Genomic DNA, 18,549 nt, shown 5'->3' on the forward strand with positions numbered 1-18,549 from the left:
GACAACCCTCGATATCCAAGATAACCACATTCGCCTTCTTGACCTCCGTCAAAGTAGATGCAATGATAGCCGACAACTTCCTCTCTTCATCTAAAAACGCATACTCAAGGTGGGCAGGCGAATCCTTAATCTCTAAGGAAGAAGGAGGAATCTCGACCGAAGGTTGGTCCATCGGATCTTCTCGTACGATCTTAGCAGACAAACCAGATTCAGGGGTATGCGACTCGGTGTCGTCATTTAAGGACTGATTGGTTACGGCAACCATTTCAATCTCCGGAATCTCCCTATCGAGAATCTGGGTGTCGGAGGCAGATCCTCCACAAATTTCGCTGAGAAACTCCCCGACATGCTCCATGATGGTATCAATGAAGTATAAGGAGTCATCAGCAGACTTGGGGTGTTTCAGTGACTGTCGAACGTCAAAGGTGACGTTCTCATCCCCAACTCTTAAGATTAATTTACCCTCGCAGACATCGATCAATGCCTGTGCAGTGGCAAGGAATGGTCGGCCCAAGATGAGAGGGACACTATCGTCATCGTTCATGTCCAGGATGACAAAGTCCACCGGGAAGATGAACTTGTCGACACGAACAAGCATGTTCTCGACCACCCCTCGAGGGTATTTCACAGAACGATCAACAAGCTGGATACTCATACGAGTAGGCCTCGGTTCGCCTAGACCCAACTTGCGATACACGGAATACGGCATGAGATTAATACTGGCACCAAGATCCGCCAGCGCATGAACAACCATATTATCACTCAAGATGCAGGGAATCGTGAAACTCCCAGGATCGGACATCTTTTCTTGTAACTTTCTCTGCAAGACTGCAGAGCAACCAGCACTCAGGGGAATGGAGGAGACTTCGGCTAGCTTCTTTTTGTTCGAAAGAATATCCTTAAGGAACTTTGCATATTTGGGCATTTGCGTGAGTGCCTCAAGGAATGGGACATTAAGATGAAGTTGCTTCAGAAGATCAAGAAATTTGGAGTTCTGCTCCTCGTCTCTATCCCTACGTACTCTCCCGGGATACGGGAGTCTAGGTTTGTAGACTCTCGGTGGTGTGCTGGGTAGTGGCTGGTTCTCGGCCTGTGCTGTACTTCCTGGGATGTGCCTCTGATGCACCTGGCCGGTGGAGACTCCAACTGAATCTCCTCGTCTACCTGCTCCTCTACATCTACCGCAGGTTCGTTAACGACTCCTCTCGTAGCTTCCTGAATCACGGGCTCACTACGTGCCCCTGCACCGCCCCTCGTCGTCACAACCTTCGCGAACGCCTTCGGATTTTGTTCAGTGTTACTTGGAAGTGTACCTGGCGACCTCTCATTTAGACGACTTTCTATCTCTCCCATCTGACGCTCAAGATTTTGAATCGACGCTCCTTGATTTCTCATGAATGACTCGTGCCCCGAAATTTCTCTTGCGTCTCTTTGTGACGGGATTCCCCCCGAGTCATATACTGCGACAGCATCTGTGTCTGCTGTGCCATCATCTCCTCTAACGTGGGCTTCTTCTCCCCACTACTCGTTCCCTCACCGGAATCCTGGAATAGGCTCTGACGTTGCTGGAAGCCGGACTGATTTTCGTTCCTCCAGTTGGAATTTTGGTTACCTCTCCACCCCTAATTATAAGAATTGAAAGAGTTTTGATTTCGGTTTGGATTATTAACGAAGTCTACTGCTTCCTCCTGGAAACCTAAGGGGCACTGAACGGTATCATGCCCCCCTCTACAGATCTCGCATAACATACTTTTCACCTGCAAGTCCTTCACGATCTTTGGTAACGCTTCAACCTGTGCCGCAAGTGCGGTGCTTGTGTCAACCGAATGCATGCCGCGTGATAAGGAGTCAACGGTTTTGGTACTCTTAGCTGGTGGTCGCTGGTATCCACTCATGGCTAAACCGTTAAACAATGCAATTCACTCATCCGTATCTTTCGTTGTCAGTAGGTTACCTCCTGCAGCTGTGTCGAGCATACTCTGAGTTGCGTACGTCACTCCGTTGTAGAACTTCTCAACGACCGCCCAGTCTTGTAGGCCGTGGTTTGGACATAACGCAAGTAGATTTTTGAACCTTTCCCAAGCCTCGTAGAAGCTCTCGGTGTCCTCCATCTGGAAAGAATGAATTTGGTTACGCAAACGAGAGGCCTTAGCCGGAGGATAGTATTTTTCAAGAAATTGGGTCTGCATGGCAGCCCAAGTAGCAATTGATCCCTGTGGGAGGGACTCAAGCCACAGACCCGCATGATCAACGAGTGAGAAAGGAAAGATTCAGAGTTTGATGGCGTCTTCGGATACGCCGGCAAGATGAAACGTGTCGCAAATTCGTGTGATGCGAGTGATATGAGCATGTGGGTTCTCATGGAGTAACCCGTGAAATTGAGCAGAATGAGCAATCGTGTTCAGAACATTAGATGGAATCTGCCAAGTCGTTTGAACTCCTATAGCTGGTGGAGCAATGCTGGATCTCGCGCCAGCATCGACCGGACGGGCCCGGTCTGCAACTGTCCTCCTCGGTAGTGGATTCGCGTTGCCCATAATCCTATCCCTAATGACAGGTTCAGAAAAAGTAGGAAAAGATAACGTATTACCGACGGATGTAGATGAACTGGAAGACGGTTTTGTACGACGTCTCTCAAAAAGCTATCTCTCTGGTTCGGGAAATCCTTCAACTTCTGGTGGTCCTAGAGATCGAGTACGTCGCATACAACTATTAAAATAAATAAAAGAAACTATAATTAGCTAAACTATTTTAAAATAACAAACAAAACAAATAAGAAAGACAAGTAGTAAACAAGGCAAGTCCTAACTCGAGTCGTTCTTAATGCGCCTCAAACCGTGTCCCCGGCAACGGCGCCAAAAACTTGATGTGCGAAAATATATATATAAATAAAACACAAGTCGCAACTAAGCTTTAAAAACCAAACGATCTATCCTAGTTCACACAAACGGCAAGTGTACCGGTCGCGTATAGCACAGATGAGGAAAGTCCGGATATCGAACTCGAAGACACGTGAAAACGTTTATAATCACTAAACTCTAACCAAGACTCACCAAAATATTTAATTGATTTTTTTAGATTTAATTTAACTACTTAACTTAACTAAATGAAAACTTTTGACAAAACTTTGGAAACTTTGACTGCAGTGATAAAAACGTCTACCTAGGTAAGAATCATATTGAAGGAGATGACAAGACAATGGATTGAAAACTCTCACGACACCGGTTCTAAAGGATGACACAACTAAGGTTCGCTCAAGAAGGTCAGATCACCTCTCGATCTCACTAACAAACTCTAACTTATTTTAGTTGATTTTAAGAACAAACCGGGAAAACAAATTATTAACGTGTTCTAATACCGACTCACCTCTCGGTCTCACCGACACACTAGCCTAATGGAAACGAACACTACGAAACCAAGGATAGAGGAACAATTCAACTTAACTTAAACTAGACCAACTAATCGCTCAAACACCCAAACCCGACAAGAACAAAACCCACTCTCGCGCGATCTTAATTCTAACAAGTAAAAGTAATGAGACGAGTTTACTTCTTATCACCTCCCGGTCTCTAAAAAGGTGTTTCACAACTGATTTTATCTAATTAATTTACCCACTTATCCCTACGGTTGTACACCCCGCAATTAAACCCTAAACACAAAGTAAAGAGCCTTAAACATGCAACAACTAATCAAAACCGATTCAATTAATTAAAGCACGAGGTTATTAGGTATAATCAAACAAAACACAGCCACCAAACACAATCTAATTTACTATTAAATCAAACTTTACATTAACAATTTAAGCCATGATCATTAACAATCCATATTACTAGTCAAAACCTAACAATATTCATCAAACCTAGGTAGAACAAACAAGATTAGCTACTCATAGATTTTGGACAGCCATGTTTACTTAAGAAAAACATCACAAACATCAACTTAAACATGATCAAATACATTCAAGATTCAAACACAATCAATCACAAGTCAAACTATCAATCACTTGCAAAACAATCCAAAGCAAAAGACCGATTCAACAAAGTTAGGGTTCTTGAACAATAAACAAAGTTTAAAGATGATTACTTAAGGTTATAGGGCTGAGATTATGGATGTTTTTGATGCCTAGCAGCTGCACAAGAGTCTCCTTGATGTTCTTCTTCCTCTCCAGCAGTCATAGCCTCCACAGCCGCATTTTCTTCTTTTTTTTTCTTTTCCTTTTGCCTGCTGCCGGTCGGACTTATTATAGGAGTTAGGGTTTTTTTATTTTCGGGTTTCTTGCTGGAATAATGGCTGAAAACTCAATTAATTATCTTAATATAATATTATACAAGGCTTCTAACTTGTGGGCTTGAGTTGGGCCTTGAGTTGTGGCTTTAAAACTTGACCAACAAGGCCTCTAGAATCTTCCAAAGTAACTCCTTTTTCACCATCTTTCACAAACCTACAATTAACATTTAAACTTTGTAAATTATTGCACTTAACCCCCAATACTTTCATAAAATAAACAATTAAGCATAAAAACCATGATAAAATCATAAGGAAAGTAAGTGTGTTTTACTACACATCAGTCAACCACAGACCTGTCCCTATTAACCTGAATATCTCAGAGGTTAAGTGGACAGGATCTTGGAGGGAAAAGATTGTCCAGCGGATAATAACCAGCCTCCAACCCCAGTCAGAGGGACCAATGTTCAATAGAGAGAGCCTGAGGTGCAACGGTCCTGGAGGAAGATTCCCTTAGGATATTATATATGTGTGCATTCTCTTTGTAACAAACCATGATGAAAATAATAAAATAACTCTCTTTTACTCCATCTTGTTCATGGTCATCTCACTAGAGGTTAACAAAGGGAAACCTCATACAATTATACACTTACACGCCACACTCAAACACACACAGTCAATAGTGATTTCAATTGGGGTTTCTACAATGGTGTATTGTTTATTTCTTAATCTGTGTGTTTAATTAGGTGTTGTTTGTTACTTGATGTTAATGTAAATGACGTCGTGTCCGGACTAACTACTTGACTAGCATCCGGCTCAATTCCATTCGGATCTATCTTTTAAGTAGCAACCAAAGAGATTACCGTTGGCGGGTGACTGACCCAAACATACCATCCGGGCCTCAGCCCCCATTGGGATTAATAAACCCTACACACGCTCATGTTAAAGGAAGGTCAAGCCTTTCCTCCAAGCACAAGTTTTCCCATACCCATCAATCCATCATGCATAGATGATTCTCATCACTTTCCTCCAAACACACATTACATATTACACACACTCTAGATAATATATACTACCATAGCTTTAAACACGGGATGTTTATAAAAAATATAATTATGTTATAAAAGTTAAATGATTAAATTTAAAAATATATATATTATCAAATTAAATGGTTTTATAAGTTCACCATGTTCGTAAAATTAGTTATAATATTTATAATCATATAAATTTTAAAATTAACTTTAAAATGACAGAGATGCACAATTTCAAAAAGGTAGAGGGATGCAAATTTTTGTTCAAAAAATGGTGGGGATGCATAGTTTGGTTATCAAACTCAGTTTCACGCATGGTTTGATTATTAAACAAGACTTCATGCATGGTTTGGTTAAGTAGCCTTCACACACAGTCAGGGGCGGACCTACGCCTTCACCACAGGGGTCGTCGTACCTTGTGAAAAAAATATATTAGTGTTATATATACGAGAAAAGCCTGATTAACTCTTGTAAAATTTTGACACCGACCTCTGTAAAATTTTGAGAAAATAAGAAGGAAAAAAGATATAACAGAGAAGATGCAATATTGCCGAAGAAAATTCCGACGAGTGAGAGTTAGGGAAGTCTTGGGGGAGACAGTATGTATGCACATTTTTCAATATCCTTTTTTTTGTTTTTGTTCTGTCTATATCAATAATCTATAATATATATAAACGAAAACATAAAAATCATACGTGTCGCGATGTGGTCGCTCCCCCTTTTTTTGGAGTCACCAGATTTGCTTGATTTTTAAATGGAGGCTTCTCATGCATTTGACCCGAACTTATGGGTATGGGTCTTTCCAAACCCAGATATTCCTTAAACGGGTTATAAAATCTCATTAAATAAAAAATTATTCTCACCAAATTATTGATGTAAAAATCCTATAAGATAGGATATACTAAAAATTAATATCTTATTCATTTTAAAAAATATATATATATTATTTAAATTAAAAAACCAATTTTATAGTAAAAAAAATAAACATGTCTTGGGTCTCATCAAACCATAAGTATATAATTAACTTTCATAAATATTATTTATAATTAAAAAAAATCAATTTCATAGTAAAAAAAATAAACGGGTCTCGGGTCTCATCAAAACCATATAGCTTTTAAACCGGGTTATAACATCTCATTTATTTGTGAAACTATTTATCATTAAACCATAAGTATATTATTAACTTTCATACAATAAAAAACTATATATTCAAAAAATAAATAAATATTAGAACAAACTATATAAAACAAATAAAAATCCTACGTGTCGCGATGTGGTCGCTACTCTTTTTTAGGAGTCACCAGATTTGCTTAATATTTAAATGAAGGTTTCTCATGCATTTGACCCGAATTCACGGGTATATGTCTTATTAAACCCATATATTTCTTAAATGAGTTATAACATCTCATTAAATTAAAAACCAATCTCACCAAATATTTGATATAAAAATCCTATAAAGTAGGGATATACTAAAAATTAATATATGATTTATTTAAAAAAAGAAATATATTATTTAAATTAAAAAAACCAATTTTATAGTAAAAAAATAAATAGGTCTTGGGTCTCATCACACCCATATAGCTTTTAACCGAGTTATAACATATCATTTATTTGTGAAACAATTTATCATCAAATAATAAGTATATTACTAACTTTCATACAATAAAGAAAATAAAATTTTTAATAATAAATAAATATTAGAAACAAGTAATATAAAACAACCCCCATAATACGGGGGATTAAAACTAGTATATATATAAATAATAAATCTAAAGTAATATTTTGAATTAATTAGTTTTGTTAACTGAGGCATAGTAAACTACTATTTTTTTTCGAATAAATGACTTAAACAAAAACTGATTATGCTTATTTTTAAAATATTATAATATATAAAGTTTATATATAAGTTAAAAATTCCTAGCTAAATAGCTGCTTATATAAAAATATCTATATAATAATATAAAGTTTATTTATATTTTTATTGCATATGTAAGTCGGTGCGCGTTGCATCGACTCAAGGCCTTGTTGTCATAATGCTCTCTCTGATTGATGTAATTTTGTTTTGAATTTATAATTTAATATTGTTTTATCATTTTAAATGTGACACGCCCCGCCTTGAAGTACCGGCTTTTTTTTATATTTAGTGTTAGACAGCTAACCTGTAAAAAAAATTCTAGATCCGCCACTACACACAGTTCTCATTTGAACATGCATACCTTACGTATGCCGTAAGTATGTGCATGTATGTAGCCTGCAGGTAGCCAAGTAGGAGCGTTTTCAATACATAATGAGTTCTATATAGATTGGGGACATGAACTATATAAATGCATCTGTGCACCTTTAAAACGATGGTTTCTTGAATACACCCTCCGTACCTTTTGTCATGCATAGTGGACTTGTGAAATAGCTACCCCCATTCATACTATTTACCCTTTATGTCAGTGTAAATAGTTTTGACAACTCTTCAAAACCTAGCTAGGCCAACAACAGAAGAGTACCACGGTGATATTGATATATCATTCAAATTAAATATTATTAGGCTTATTTTATCCTGACACTCTTCCATCTTATTCAGGCACTCATTATAGTGGAGGGGCTATAATTGGGGGCGAATTGTGACACGTGGCGCCTAGTCAGCAAGGGGTGAGAATTTATTTTTGGGGTGTAATGGTGTAGGGGCTACAAGTTGGACCCACAATATCTTTTTTTATTATTTTTTTTTTATAATTAAACTAATTAAATAAAAACCAATTTATTTAAATAATTAAATAAAAATGCATTAAAATTAAAAAGAAATACAAAAAAAATACATCACTAAAAATATAAAAAAATATATAGCTCGGTTGGCGTACATGTTTAGGTTCGGGTCGGGAAATTGAAACGGATAGCTCGGTTGGTTTAGGTTCATCGGGTTCCATTGTAAGTTCACGTTCGGTTGGTTTTGCGAACCATGGTGTTGACCGAAATGAGAAAATTGGTGGTTCGGGTTGTTTCTAGGATTCATTTTGTATATACATATATACACACACACAACATATATACATATACATACACATATACATATATATATATATATATCACACAACATATATACATATACATATACATATACATACACACACACATATATATATATATATCACACACACAACATATATACATATACATATACATATATATACAATAGTAATATAATAATAATAATAACATATAATATAATAATAATATACTTCATCTTCTCCAAGCGATAAAAGAACTCCGCCCCCGCCCCAAATCGCTGGAAGGGGGCGGTGTTCTAGCCCCTTCGCGCCCCAAAATCGCCCGAACCGACGCCCAGTACACACAGCCTTATAGGGTCATACGACGAGTTTAGAATGTCATACTAACACCTAATTTTTTGTTAACTATGTCATGTATAAAACTAGACGGTGTGTATAAGAGCAAAATGTCAATTATGCTCTATATGACGCGTCTAGTTAACACTTTTTTTTAAATGCAAGAGGTTGTAATAAAAAACTATAAAGTTAACTCAGTGAGGCGCAATTCAAAGACGATATAATACGTTAATTAATCAAATGCTACAAAGATCTTACCTATTTTTATTTTTACAACGTACTGTGTATATAGAAAAAAAAGAGTACTTTAAATAATCAATATAAATGGGTTAATAAATTGATCGAGTTACATTTGGTCGTGAGAATGGGTTTAGTTTAAAATTTGTCGGAGCCAACGGATTTCGATCAAAATTTATAGGCGTCGAAAACTTGGAACACGTGCTGGCTGGTTTAGTTGGCTCAAACAAAACTCGTCGACATCCTTGGATTTGATTCAAAACTTGTCGCCGCTAACAAGTTTTGTAAAAAATGGGTCATATAGAGAATCACACTTCTCAAAAGGGCTCTTTTAAGAATTTTTTGTGAAAATAAAATTGCTCATTAGTAATAAGTACATAAAAACTGTAAGATTATCTGTTATGGAGGGGCTTAATTTACCGTCTCTCCATGTCACTGTCATGTAGAAAACAAGGTTTTAAAGCTTTTATCTGTAACATCCTAAATTTTCATATTTAATAAAAGAAAGTCGCGTTTAGTTATTGGGCGAAAATAATTAACTAGTATTAAATAAAGAAAGGGTCATGGACTTGGATTAATTAAGATGGATTAAAAGGATAATGAGGACTCAACTCATATATGGGAAGCTATGGAGACTCAACTCATATATGGGAAGCTATGGAGACAAAGATCATCCAAGTAGCAAAGGAGACTTTCGGGGTCACAACAGGAAAGACAAGTGGGCATAAGGAGTCTTGGTGGTGGAATGACGCAGTGCAAGACAAGATAAGGGACAAACAAGGATGTTTTAGGGAGCTAATGAGGTGCACGAATGAGGAGGAGCGAGTGGAGGGAGCTAATGAGGTGCACGAATGAGGAGGAGCGAGTGGAATTGAGGGACAACTACAAAACGGCCAAGATAGAGGCGAAGAAGGCAGTGGCGAAAGCAAAGAAGGCGGCCTTTAAACGGATGTATGAAAGTCTAGAAACAAAAGAGGGGGAACATGCTATGTTTAAGATTGCCAAAGCCAGGGAGCGTAGAAGGCAAGATCTAGGACCGGTGAGGTTCATAAAGGATACAGATGGGCATGTACTGGTCAAGGAGCAGGACATCAAGCTAAGATGGCAAACCTACTTCCACAATCTTTTTAACAATGGGAGAGCTTACCAAGAAGAACATGACAACACAAACTTTCAACGACAACAATCGAATAACTGCTACTGCCGACGGATCACACGAGAGGAGGTGAAGGATGCACTTAGGAGGATGGGAAGGTCTAAGGCGGTTGGCCCAGACAACATACCCATCGAGGTATGGAAGTGTCTGGGGGAAGAAGGAGTCATGTGGTTAACTACTCTGTTCAATAGTATTCTCAAATCAGGTAAGATGCCAGACCAGTGGAGGAGCAGCGTTGTAGTTCCTATCTATAAGAACAAAAGAGACGCCCAATGTTGTGGTAACTACCGAGGAATCAAACTACTAAGTCATACTATGAAGCTATGGGAAAGAGTGATTGAGGTTAGACTTAGACGAGAAACTCAGGTTACGGTCAACCAATTTGGCTTCATGCCGAGGCGTTCCACCACAGAAGCAATACACCTTATAAGAAGATTAATGAAAAAGTATAGGGAGAAGAAGCGTGATCTACATATGGTGTTTATTGACCTAGAAAAGGCCTACGACAGTGTGCCACGACAGGTGCTCTGGGAGTGCTTGGAGGGTAGAAGAGTGCCAAGGAAATACATAGAGATAATTATGGATATGTATACCAGGAGTGAAACAAGTGTCCGTGCGCCAGTGGAGGATACTGATTTCTTTCCTGTAGAGGTAGGTCTTCACCAGGGGTCAGCGTTGAGCCCGTTTCTTTTTGCAGTAGTCTTGGATGAGTTGTCAAAGTCGATTCAGGGGACTCTCCCGTGCTGCATGATGTTCGCAGACGATATTGTGTTACTTGCTGAGAAAAAACAAGATCTAAACATGAGGCTTGAGGAGTGGCGAACAGCCTTAGAGACAAAAGGTTTAAAGATTAGCCGATCTAAGACGGAGTACCTCCACTGTGATTTTGGTGGGATAAACGACAATGAAGACGCACAGATCACAATTGAAGGGCAGGTGGTCCCGCAGGTAACGAAGTTCAAGTATTTAGGATCATTTGTACAGAGCGATGGGGAATTAGACAGTGATGTGACCCACCGAGTTCAGGTAGGATGGTGTAGATGGAAAGCAGCCACAGGTATATTGTGCGACAAGAGTTTCCCGACTAAACTAAAGGGAAAATTCTATAGGGTGGCAGTTAGACCTGCAATGCTATATGGAACAGATTGTTGGGCCATCAAGAAGGCACAAGTGCGGAAGATGGAGGTAGCAAAAATGAGAATGCTACGTTGGATGTGTGGGCACACAAGGCTAGACCGAATAAGAAACGTTGTGTTTCGCGAGAGATTAGGGGTGGCAAACATAGCAGACAAGATAAGAGAGTGGAGACTGAGATGGTTTGGACATGTAAAGAGAAGACAGACGACGAATACTGTTAGATCCGTAGAAAACATTACTATAGAGGGGAGGAGGGGTAGAGGACGACCGAAATTGACTTGGGATGAGAGGATTAGGCATGATTTGATAGACCTAAACCTCTCTGAGGACATGGTTGAGGATAGGAATTCGTGGAGAAGTAGAATTAAAGTTAAGGATTTTTAGAGAGAATTGAATACCTTAGGGCTTAGACTTTACTTATTTAGGTCACATACCATAATGGTATTTCCCTTACATATATTATTATTATTATTATTATTATAATTATTATTAGCTTTTATATAGCTGTTAAACTGTGAACTTATTATTAATATTATTATAATTAGTAGTAGTTTTTATATAACTGTTAAACTTTGATTTCCTTTATTTTGCTTCATACACGTGTACTTAGAGCCGAGGGTCTCTCTGGAAGCCACCTCTTAATTCCTTTGGATAGAGGTACGGTGTGCCTACATCCCACCCTCCCCAGACCCTACTTATAGCTTTGCTGTCGGTGGGATTTCACTGGGCATGATTGATTGATTGATTGATTGAAAAGGATAATGAGCCTTAGGTCTATGGGCTTTAAGGGATATAAATACCCCTTAAACCATCCTAAAACCCTAAATCCTCACTTCTTTCCATCCAAATCTCAACATACTCCAAACACACACACATCCTACACCATATTCGGCCGAGAGAGAGACGAGAGGTACTTGAGACCAAACGGACGCTAGCTCGTATTAGATCTTTATCACACAAGCTATATATAAGATCTAGAGTTCATAACCAAGTTAAACGAGATCCAAACGAGCAATAAAGGCATGTCTTTTACCTTAAAGTTTACGTTTTTATTAACGTTTAACCTTGAAACTGAGTCTAAAATAGATCGGGTATAAACGAAACATAAAGTTGTAAACTTGATAATAAATATGAGTGTAATGGACCCGAAAATGAAAACGGCTCAATTAATAAACCCTTAAACCTAGTATTGAACGTTTTTGACCTTAAAGGTCCAAACTTTACTTGTTTTCGGGTCAAATCATATCAAAAAACGACCATAGGAATGATCGCGGTAGTTAAATACCATATCTATGGATTTCACGTTAAACGGAGAAGATTATGGGAGGGGTTTAGAGTGAACAGTTGCTGCGGCTGGGCAACTTCGCCTGCAGCTAACCTCGCCTGCAGCTAAGTTCGCCAGGCCAAGTTCGCCAAACCAAGTTCGCCGAGGTATAAGTTCGTTGCTAAACAACTTCGCCACTCTAAGTTCTCTCACGTATAAAGTTCGCCTGTGAATATGTTCGCTTGTAGTTAACTTCGCTAAATGCTAAGTTCGCTTGTATATAACTCCGCTTGTATACAAGTTCGCTTACAATTAAGTTCGCGTAAGTTAAGTTCGGTAACGAATCGGATAGCGAATCAGACTTAATTCGTCACGAAGAATGAGATAACGAATTAGAAAATAAATTAAAATCCTAATGGAAAATGTGTTAAGACAGTTAATGTAAATAAAATTTTTCCAAACTGACCTGGCAGCTCGACCCCAGCCATGGGCTCTGCCCCTTGGACCCTGCTAGGGGCTGCTGCCCCTAGAACCCCGCTGCCAGGGACGCTGCCCCCGGACCCCATTCGTTGTGGGTTATAATTGAACTAGAAACGCAATATATATAGCGATAGTTGATTGATACGTGTAATTGTATACAGTTAGCCGTGCACAACTCAAGAAGGGAATAACAATTAACGGTGAACGTAACCGTGTTCAGGTGAGTTTCTAGCCCCATTTCCTTGTTATGTTTTCGGGGCTGTGTGCATACTCAATGTGATTAGTTAATACACTTACCCTAAGTGGTAAGTGTATGCCTATTATGTTATTTGTGAAAGTTATGAATGAATGCTTGACGGTACATGAACGATCTTCGGATATTGCATGTACTGTTAGGGGGATAGTTAAAAGAAGTGACTGTTTATATATGTTGTATGTATGATGTATGTATGTTATAGATTAACGAGTACGTAAGAATGTATTTAAAATCTATGAAAAGAAAGGAAAGTATGATATAAAGGAATTGACGGTAAAGGGTGGCAGACCCTAATAATATCTGTGAAGGAGGGTGGCAGCCCTAATAATATCTGTGAAAGAGGGTGGCAGACCCTAATAATATCTGTGAGGTTATAGGGCGAGAGGCTCTTTAAGGGTGGCAGACCCTACTAGTATCTGTGAGGTTATAGGGCGAAAGGCTCTTTAAAATGTATGATTATGTTTGTAAAGAAATATAAAGTATGAAGTATGAAAGAAAGAAAGTATGAAAGTAAGAACGAAGGTATATACTTATGTATGTGCGAAAGAAAGTAAAAGAGGTTAAGTATGTAATATAAGAAAGTATTGTATGTTATTTGTATTAACTAGAACTCACTCAGCGTAGCTGACCTTTAGTATGCACGCGGGTGAGTAGAATGAGGCAGCTCGCTTGAGGGGACACGTGGTATTAAATAAGAGGCTGGCATCGGAAGACTCAAGACGTGTTATGTTTAAATTACTTAAGTTTTTGAAAGACAAGTTGTTTGTTTAAGACAAGTTTTGGATTGTTATGAAATCTTTTATGAAAGTTTTTATGTTCCGCGAATGTTTTTATTAACTCTGATGATTAGAACTATGTTGATGAGTAAATCCAACGTCCAAAGTGAGGCACCGGTAACGGGGCCTTACAAGTTGGTATCAGAGCAAAGTTCAAGAGATTTAAGCATCCTACATGCTTAGACTCGAACAGATAATGAGATTAAAGTAATAAAAGAAAGAAGATGCCAGTTCAAGATAGCCATGTGTCACTCAAGCAAGCTTGGTAAAGGTAAAGTGTATGGTTAAATATGTATGTTAATGTTAGCTTAATTGCTGAATAAAGGATACGTGAATGTTAGAGATAGGATTAATTGATTGTTTGATTTATTAACTGTTTAGAGTAGAACCAGCACAAATAGACTCATAAGAGGAAGTGTATAGGACACGAAAAGTAACGTGATCAGCTAATCACAACTGGCCACTGTTGTTACCTGTTAGCCTTACTATCCTTGTACTAAATAGTTCCTTGAGTGACGACGTTTGTGTTTTCCTTTCCAGAATACGATAGCTGGATCTAGGGCAGTTGTTGGAGTAGGTGGCCGCACTGGGCATCGTGGTAGGCCTCGCCGTGTCCAACAACCTTCGGTAGAAACAACTTCCAACACAGAAGAAGAAGAAGGAAGCGCAGCTGGAGGAAACCTTAACAACAATGAAGGGGTTCAGCTATATCCCTTAATCCAAGCAGCTATTGTCCAAGCAGTAGCCACGGCTGTGAAGAACTTGAACCCGGAGAGGTCCGCTGGAGACCGTGAAAGAACTGCCGAAGGAGCGGGAGGAGGTGGTAGGAAAGATGATGAAGAAGAAAGAGAGGCCTCGAGTGTGGTTAAGTCTGTGAAAGTTGACAATAGGAAGAAAGGCCGAGGTGGTTGCAACTATAAGTCCTTTAAGGGTTGTGACCCGCCAAAGCTGACTGGTTTGGGAGACGCAATCACTACTCTTCAATGGATAGCCGCCATGGATAAAATTATCCGCATTAGCGAGTGCCGTCCCGATCAAGCTGTCGGTTATGCCACCCAATCATCCAAAGTCTCGTTGATGAGTAAATCCAACGTCCAAAGTGAGGCACCGGTAACGGGGCCTTACATTATCTATAAAGTCTCGTTTTGGTTTAAAGTTCTTTACCATCTCACTATATATATATATATATATATACATATATATGTATGCATGTGTATAAGGGAGAGAGAGTGAAAAGCATCCTATGGCCCCACCATACCTCTCTTATACCGTCCTTCATCTATATAAAACCCTAAGCCCTTAGGCTATGCGTAGTGGAGGGGCTACAAATTGGGGCGTTTTGCGCCATGTGGCGCCCAGTTAGCAAGGGGCGAGAATTTGTTTTTGGGGTGTAATGGTGTAGGGGCTAGAACTAGTAATATATATATATATATATATATATATATATATATATATATATATATATATATATATATAATATATATGTATATATAACACACACACATCCATACATGCCGGCCCCACCACCCCTTTCTTTCAGGCGACGAGAAGACCTCGCCCCCGCCCCTTATCGCCCAAAAATCGCCCCACGGGGCGGTGTTCTAGCCCCTTCGCGCCTAAAAATCGCCCATACTCACGCCCACTACATATGGCCTTAGGCTATGCGTAGTGGAGGGGCTACAAATTGGGACGAATTGTGACACGTGGCGCCCAGTCAGCAAAGGGTAAGAATTTGTTTTTGTGGTGTAATGGTGTAGGGGCTACAAGTTGGGCCCACAATATCTTTTTTATTATTTTCTTTCTATAATTAAACTAATTAAATAAAAACCAATTTATTTAAATACTTAAATAAAAATGTATTAAAATTTTAAAAAATAAATACACAAAAATACATAAAACTAAAAAAACACGCCAATAATAAAATAAATTATAATAAAAAAAACACACCACAACCAAATACATATAAAAATACAAATAAAAAAACTAATCTATTTGTCTTCATCTTCGTCTTCGTCCTCCTCCTCGTCCTCCTCTTCATCCTCAATGGGACGATTATCCCACACATGTTGAACTAAATCCGCGTTCAGTTGGTTATGTATATCACTTGATGTGAGCTGGTGAATGTTATACGTTCGTTGGCCTTGGGTTGGTTCAGGGAACTGTTCTGGAACGCTTCCTGGTATATAGTGTTGACATATTACGTTTCCCTCGTCTTCTAAAATCATATTATGCAATATGATACACGTATACATGGCATCGCTCATTTTTGCCAACGTCCATACACAGCAAGGGTTTTTCTCATAATGCCAACATTTTTTTTGAACCCCGAAACACCTCTCGATATCCTTTCTTGCGGACTCTTGCTTCTTCTTAAAATAATCTCTTTTTTCTTCGATCGGGTCTTGAAGCGTCTTGACGATGATCGAGTACTCTGGATATATCCCATCTCCCAAATAGTATCCGTGACGATAGAAGGTATCGTTGGCATAAAACAGTAAGACCAGTATACTACGGCTGATGTAATACTCTAGCACGGGTGACACGTTGAGAACGTTTATGTCGTTGTTGGACCCGACTGAGCCGAAGTAGGCTGACCAAATCCAGAGGTCATGTGAACAAATGGCTTGAAGACTAACCGTTGGCACTCCATGGTCACCACGAGTGTATTGACCTCGCCATGCGGTTGGACAGTTGGCCCACTCCCAATACATGCAATCTATACTCCCGATTATGCCTGGAAAAGAATGTTTGCTTTCGTGTACATCGCACATATGACTCAGGTCATTTGAATTAGGAATCCTCAGATAACGACGAGAATATAATTGTATTATTCCTATACAAATAAATTATTAATATATATATTAAAAACAATAGTTAATACAAACAATTTAAATTTTACCGATGCAAAAATTCTCCAACGCATCTCTCGTTGTTTTCTCAGCCATCTTTAAATACTCGTCATTGATATCGGTCGTGTTGCCGTATGCGAGGATGCGTAGAGCCGAAGTACACTTTTGGATGGCGGAGAATCCTAAATATCCTCTTGCCTCGGGTTTCTGTAGAAAATACTTATACTCCCGCCCCATATCTCAACGATGCGCAAAAATAAACGCTTGGACATCCGGAAACGGCGTCGAAACATAACGTCTTTGTATGTAGGTGTGTCGTTGAAGTAGTCCTTCATCAAACGAGCGTTCGCTTGCTTACGATCCCGAAGGATATATGACCGTCTACGTGGTGGCGTATAGCTAGTAGAGCCGGACACCATGTTATTGGCGACAGCCCGAATCATGTTCGTGACCTCTAAATGCTCTTCCGCCACTTGTTGATGAATTATGATGAATTCTTCGACTCTCGTTGATTAATTGATCCTAAATGTCGGCAGAATTCGTGGAATCCGGGAAACTCATTGAGTTTAAAGAAGTATGAAATGATTAAAATGATTGGTATTTTTATGTTTGAGTTTGTGTATGATATGTTAAAATTGGTTTAATTGGTTTGATATTTATATTAAGTTTTTAATTTAATTTTTTTAGTTAGCCGTTATCCAACGGTATAATTATTATTATATTATTATTTTCATCTCTCGCTGGCGACAATATAACCCCGCCCCCGCCCCAGTTCGCCCACATATCGCTGGGGGTGGTGTTCGCGTCCTTTCTCGCCCACTACATATGGCCTTACCGCCCATGCGCAATGTTCCACCCCCGTCCCGCCACTCCTTTACCGTCTCTTTAAAGCCAACACCGTATGTATGTTCTAAGCATCCTATGGTAACTTGCAATGAATGCACTTTTGTCTTTTGCTACGTACATATAGACATCATGTATAATCTCCCGTACCCTTCATGTCAGTGTAAATAGTTAACTCTTCAAAAGCTAGCTTTATGTTAACAGATAAGAGTACCACACTGATATGTCATTCAAGTTATAAATATTATTATTCTGTTGTTATATTGCAAATTACATGCATGATACAAATCCTTACTTTCTTTTGCATACACTTACATTAACACGCTAGAGTTATGGTACAAAGTTATGCAGACTTATGCTTACTTAACCCATAACCTCATACAACTTGCAATGATTTTTATATGCTTTTGGTAAAAAAAATAAGAAGAAAAAAATAGAGATGTTGGTTTTTAATACTCTCAACTTTCACTTATTGAACGATAACAATAACGATTTGTCTCTCACCACTTCCAACTTGTAACTTGTTTTCTTCTCTCACTCTCAAACTTAACGAATCCTAACTCCGTAATTTTTTTTTTACGTGACAATTTTGCTGATGTAGCGTGCTATGTATGTGGAAAATAGCTTATTTAAAAATCATTAAAAAACAAAAAATAATATATACATACACACGCATATCACTACTATAGAATCGTCTATAAACACCGTTGAAAAATAAAACTAACAACGATGTGAATGCCAACCGTTGTAAAATATGTTAAACACCGTTATAAAATGAAGAATTTTTCAAACCCATTATAAATTAGAAGGATACTAGCGTTGTTTATTGAACCAAAGTTTATATACCTGTTTTTAACTAGTATTTAAAACGGTGAGAAGTTCAACCATTGAAATAAAATATGAAGAACCGTTTTAAAAGAAGAATTTTCCAAACCCATTGTTACTTAGAAAACAATAAGCG

The 18,549-nt window shown here is 38.6% G+C and overlaps 1 pseudogene; it reads right to left on the bottom strand.

Annotated features, from left to right (window-relative positions):
* The window catches only part of LOC143623351 (uncharacterized), a 29,090-nt pseudogene extending 12,010 nt beyond the window's left edge, over positions 1–17,080 (bottom strand).
* Between the last annotated feature and the right edge of the window lie 1,469 nt (positions 17,081–18,549).

Source organism: Bidens hawaiensis, unplaced genomic scaffold (genome assembly GCF_021521415.1).
Source record: "Bidens hawaiensis isolate Kalapana, Puna unplaced genomic scaffold, B.hawaiensis_p1.1 tig00003393_1, whole genome shotgun sequence".
Classification (NCBI taxonomy): Eukaryota; Viridiplantae; Streptophyta; class Magnoliopsida; order Asterales; family Asteraceae; genus Bidens; species Bidens hawaiensis.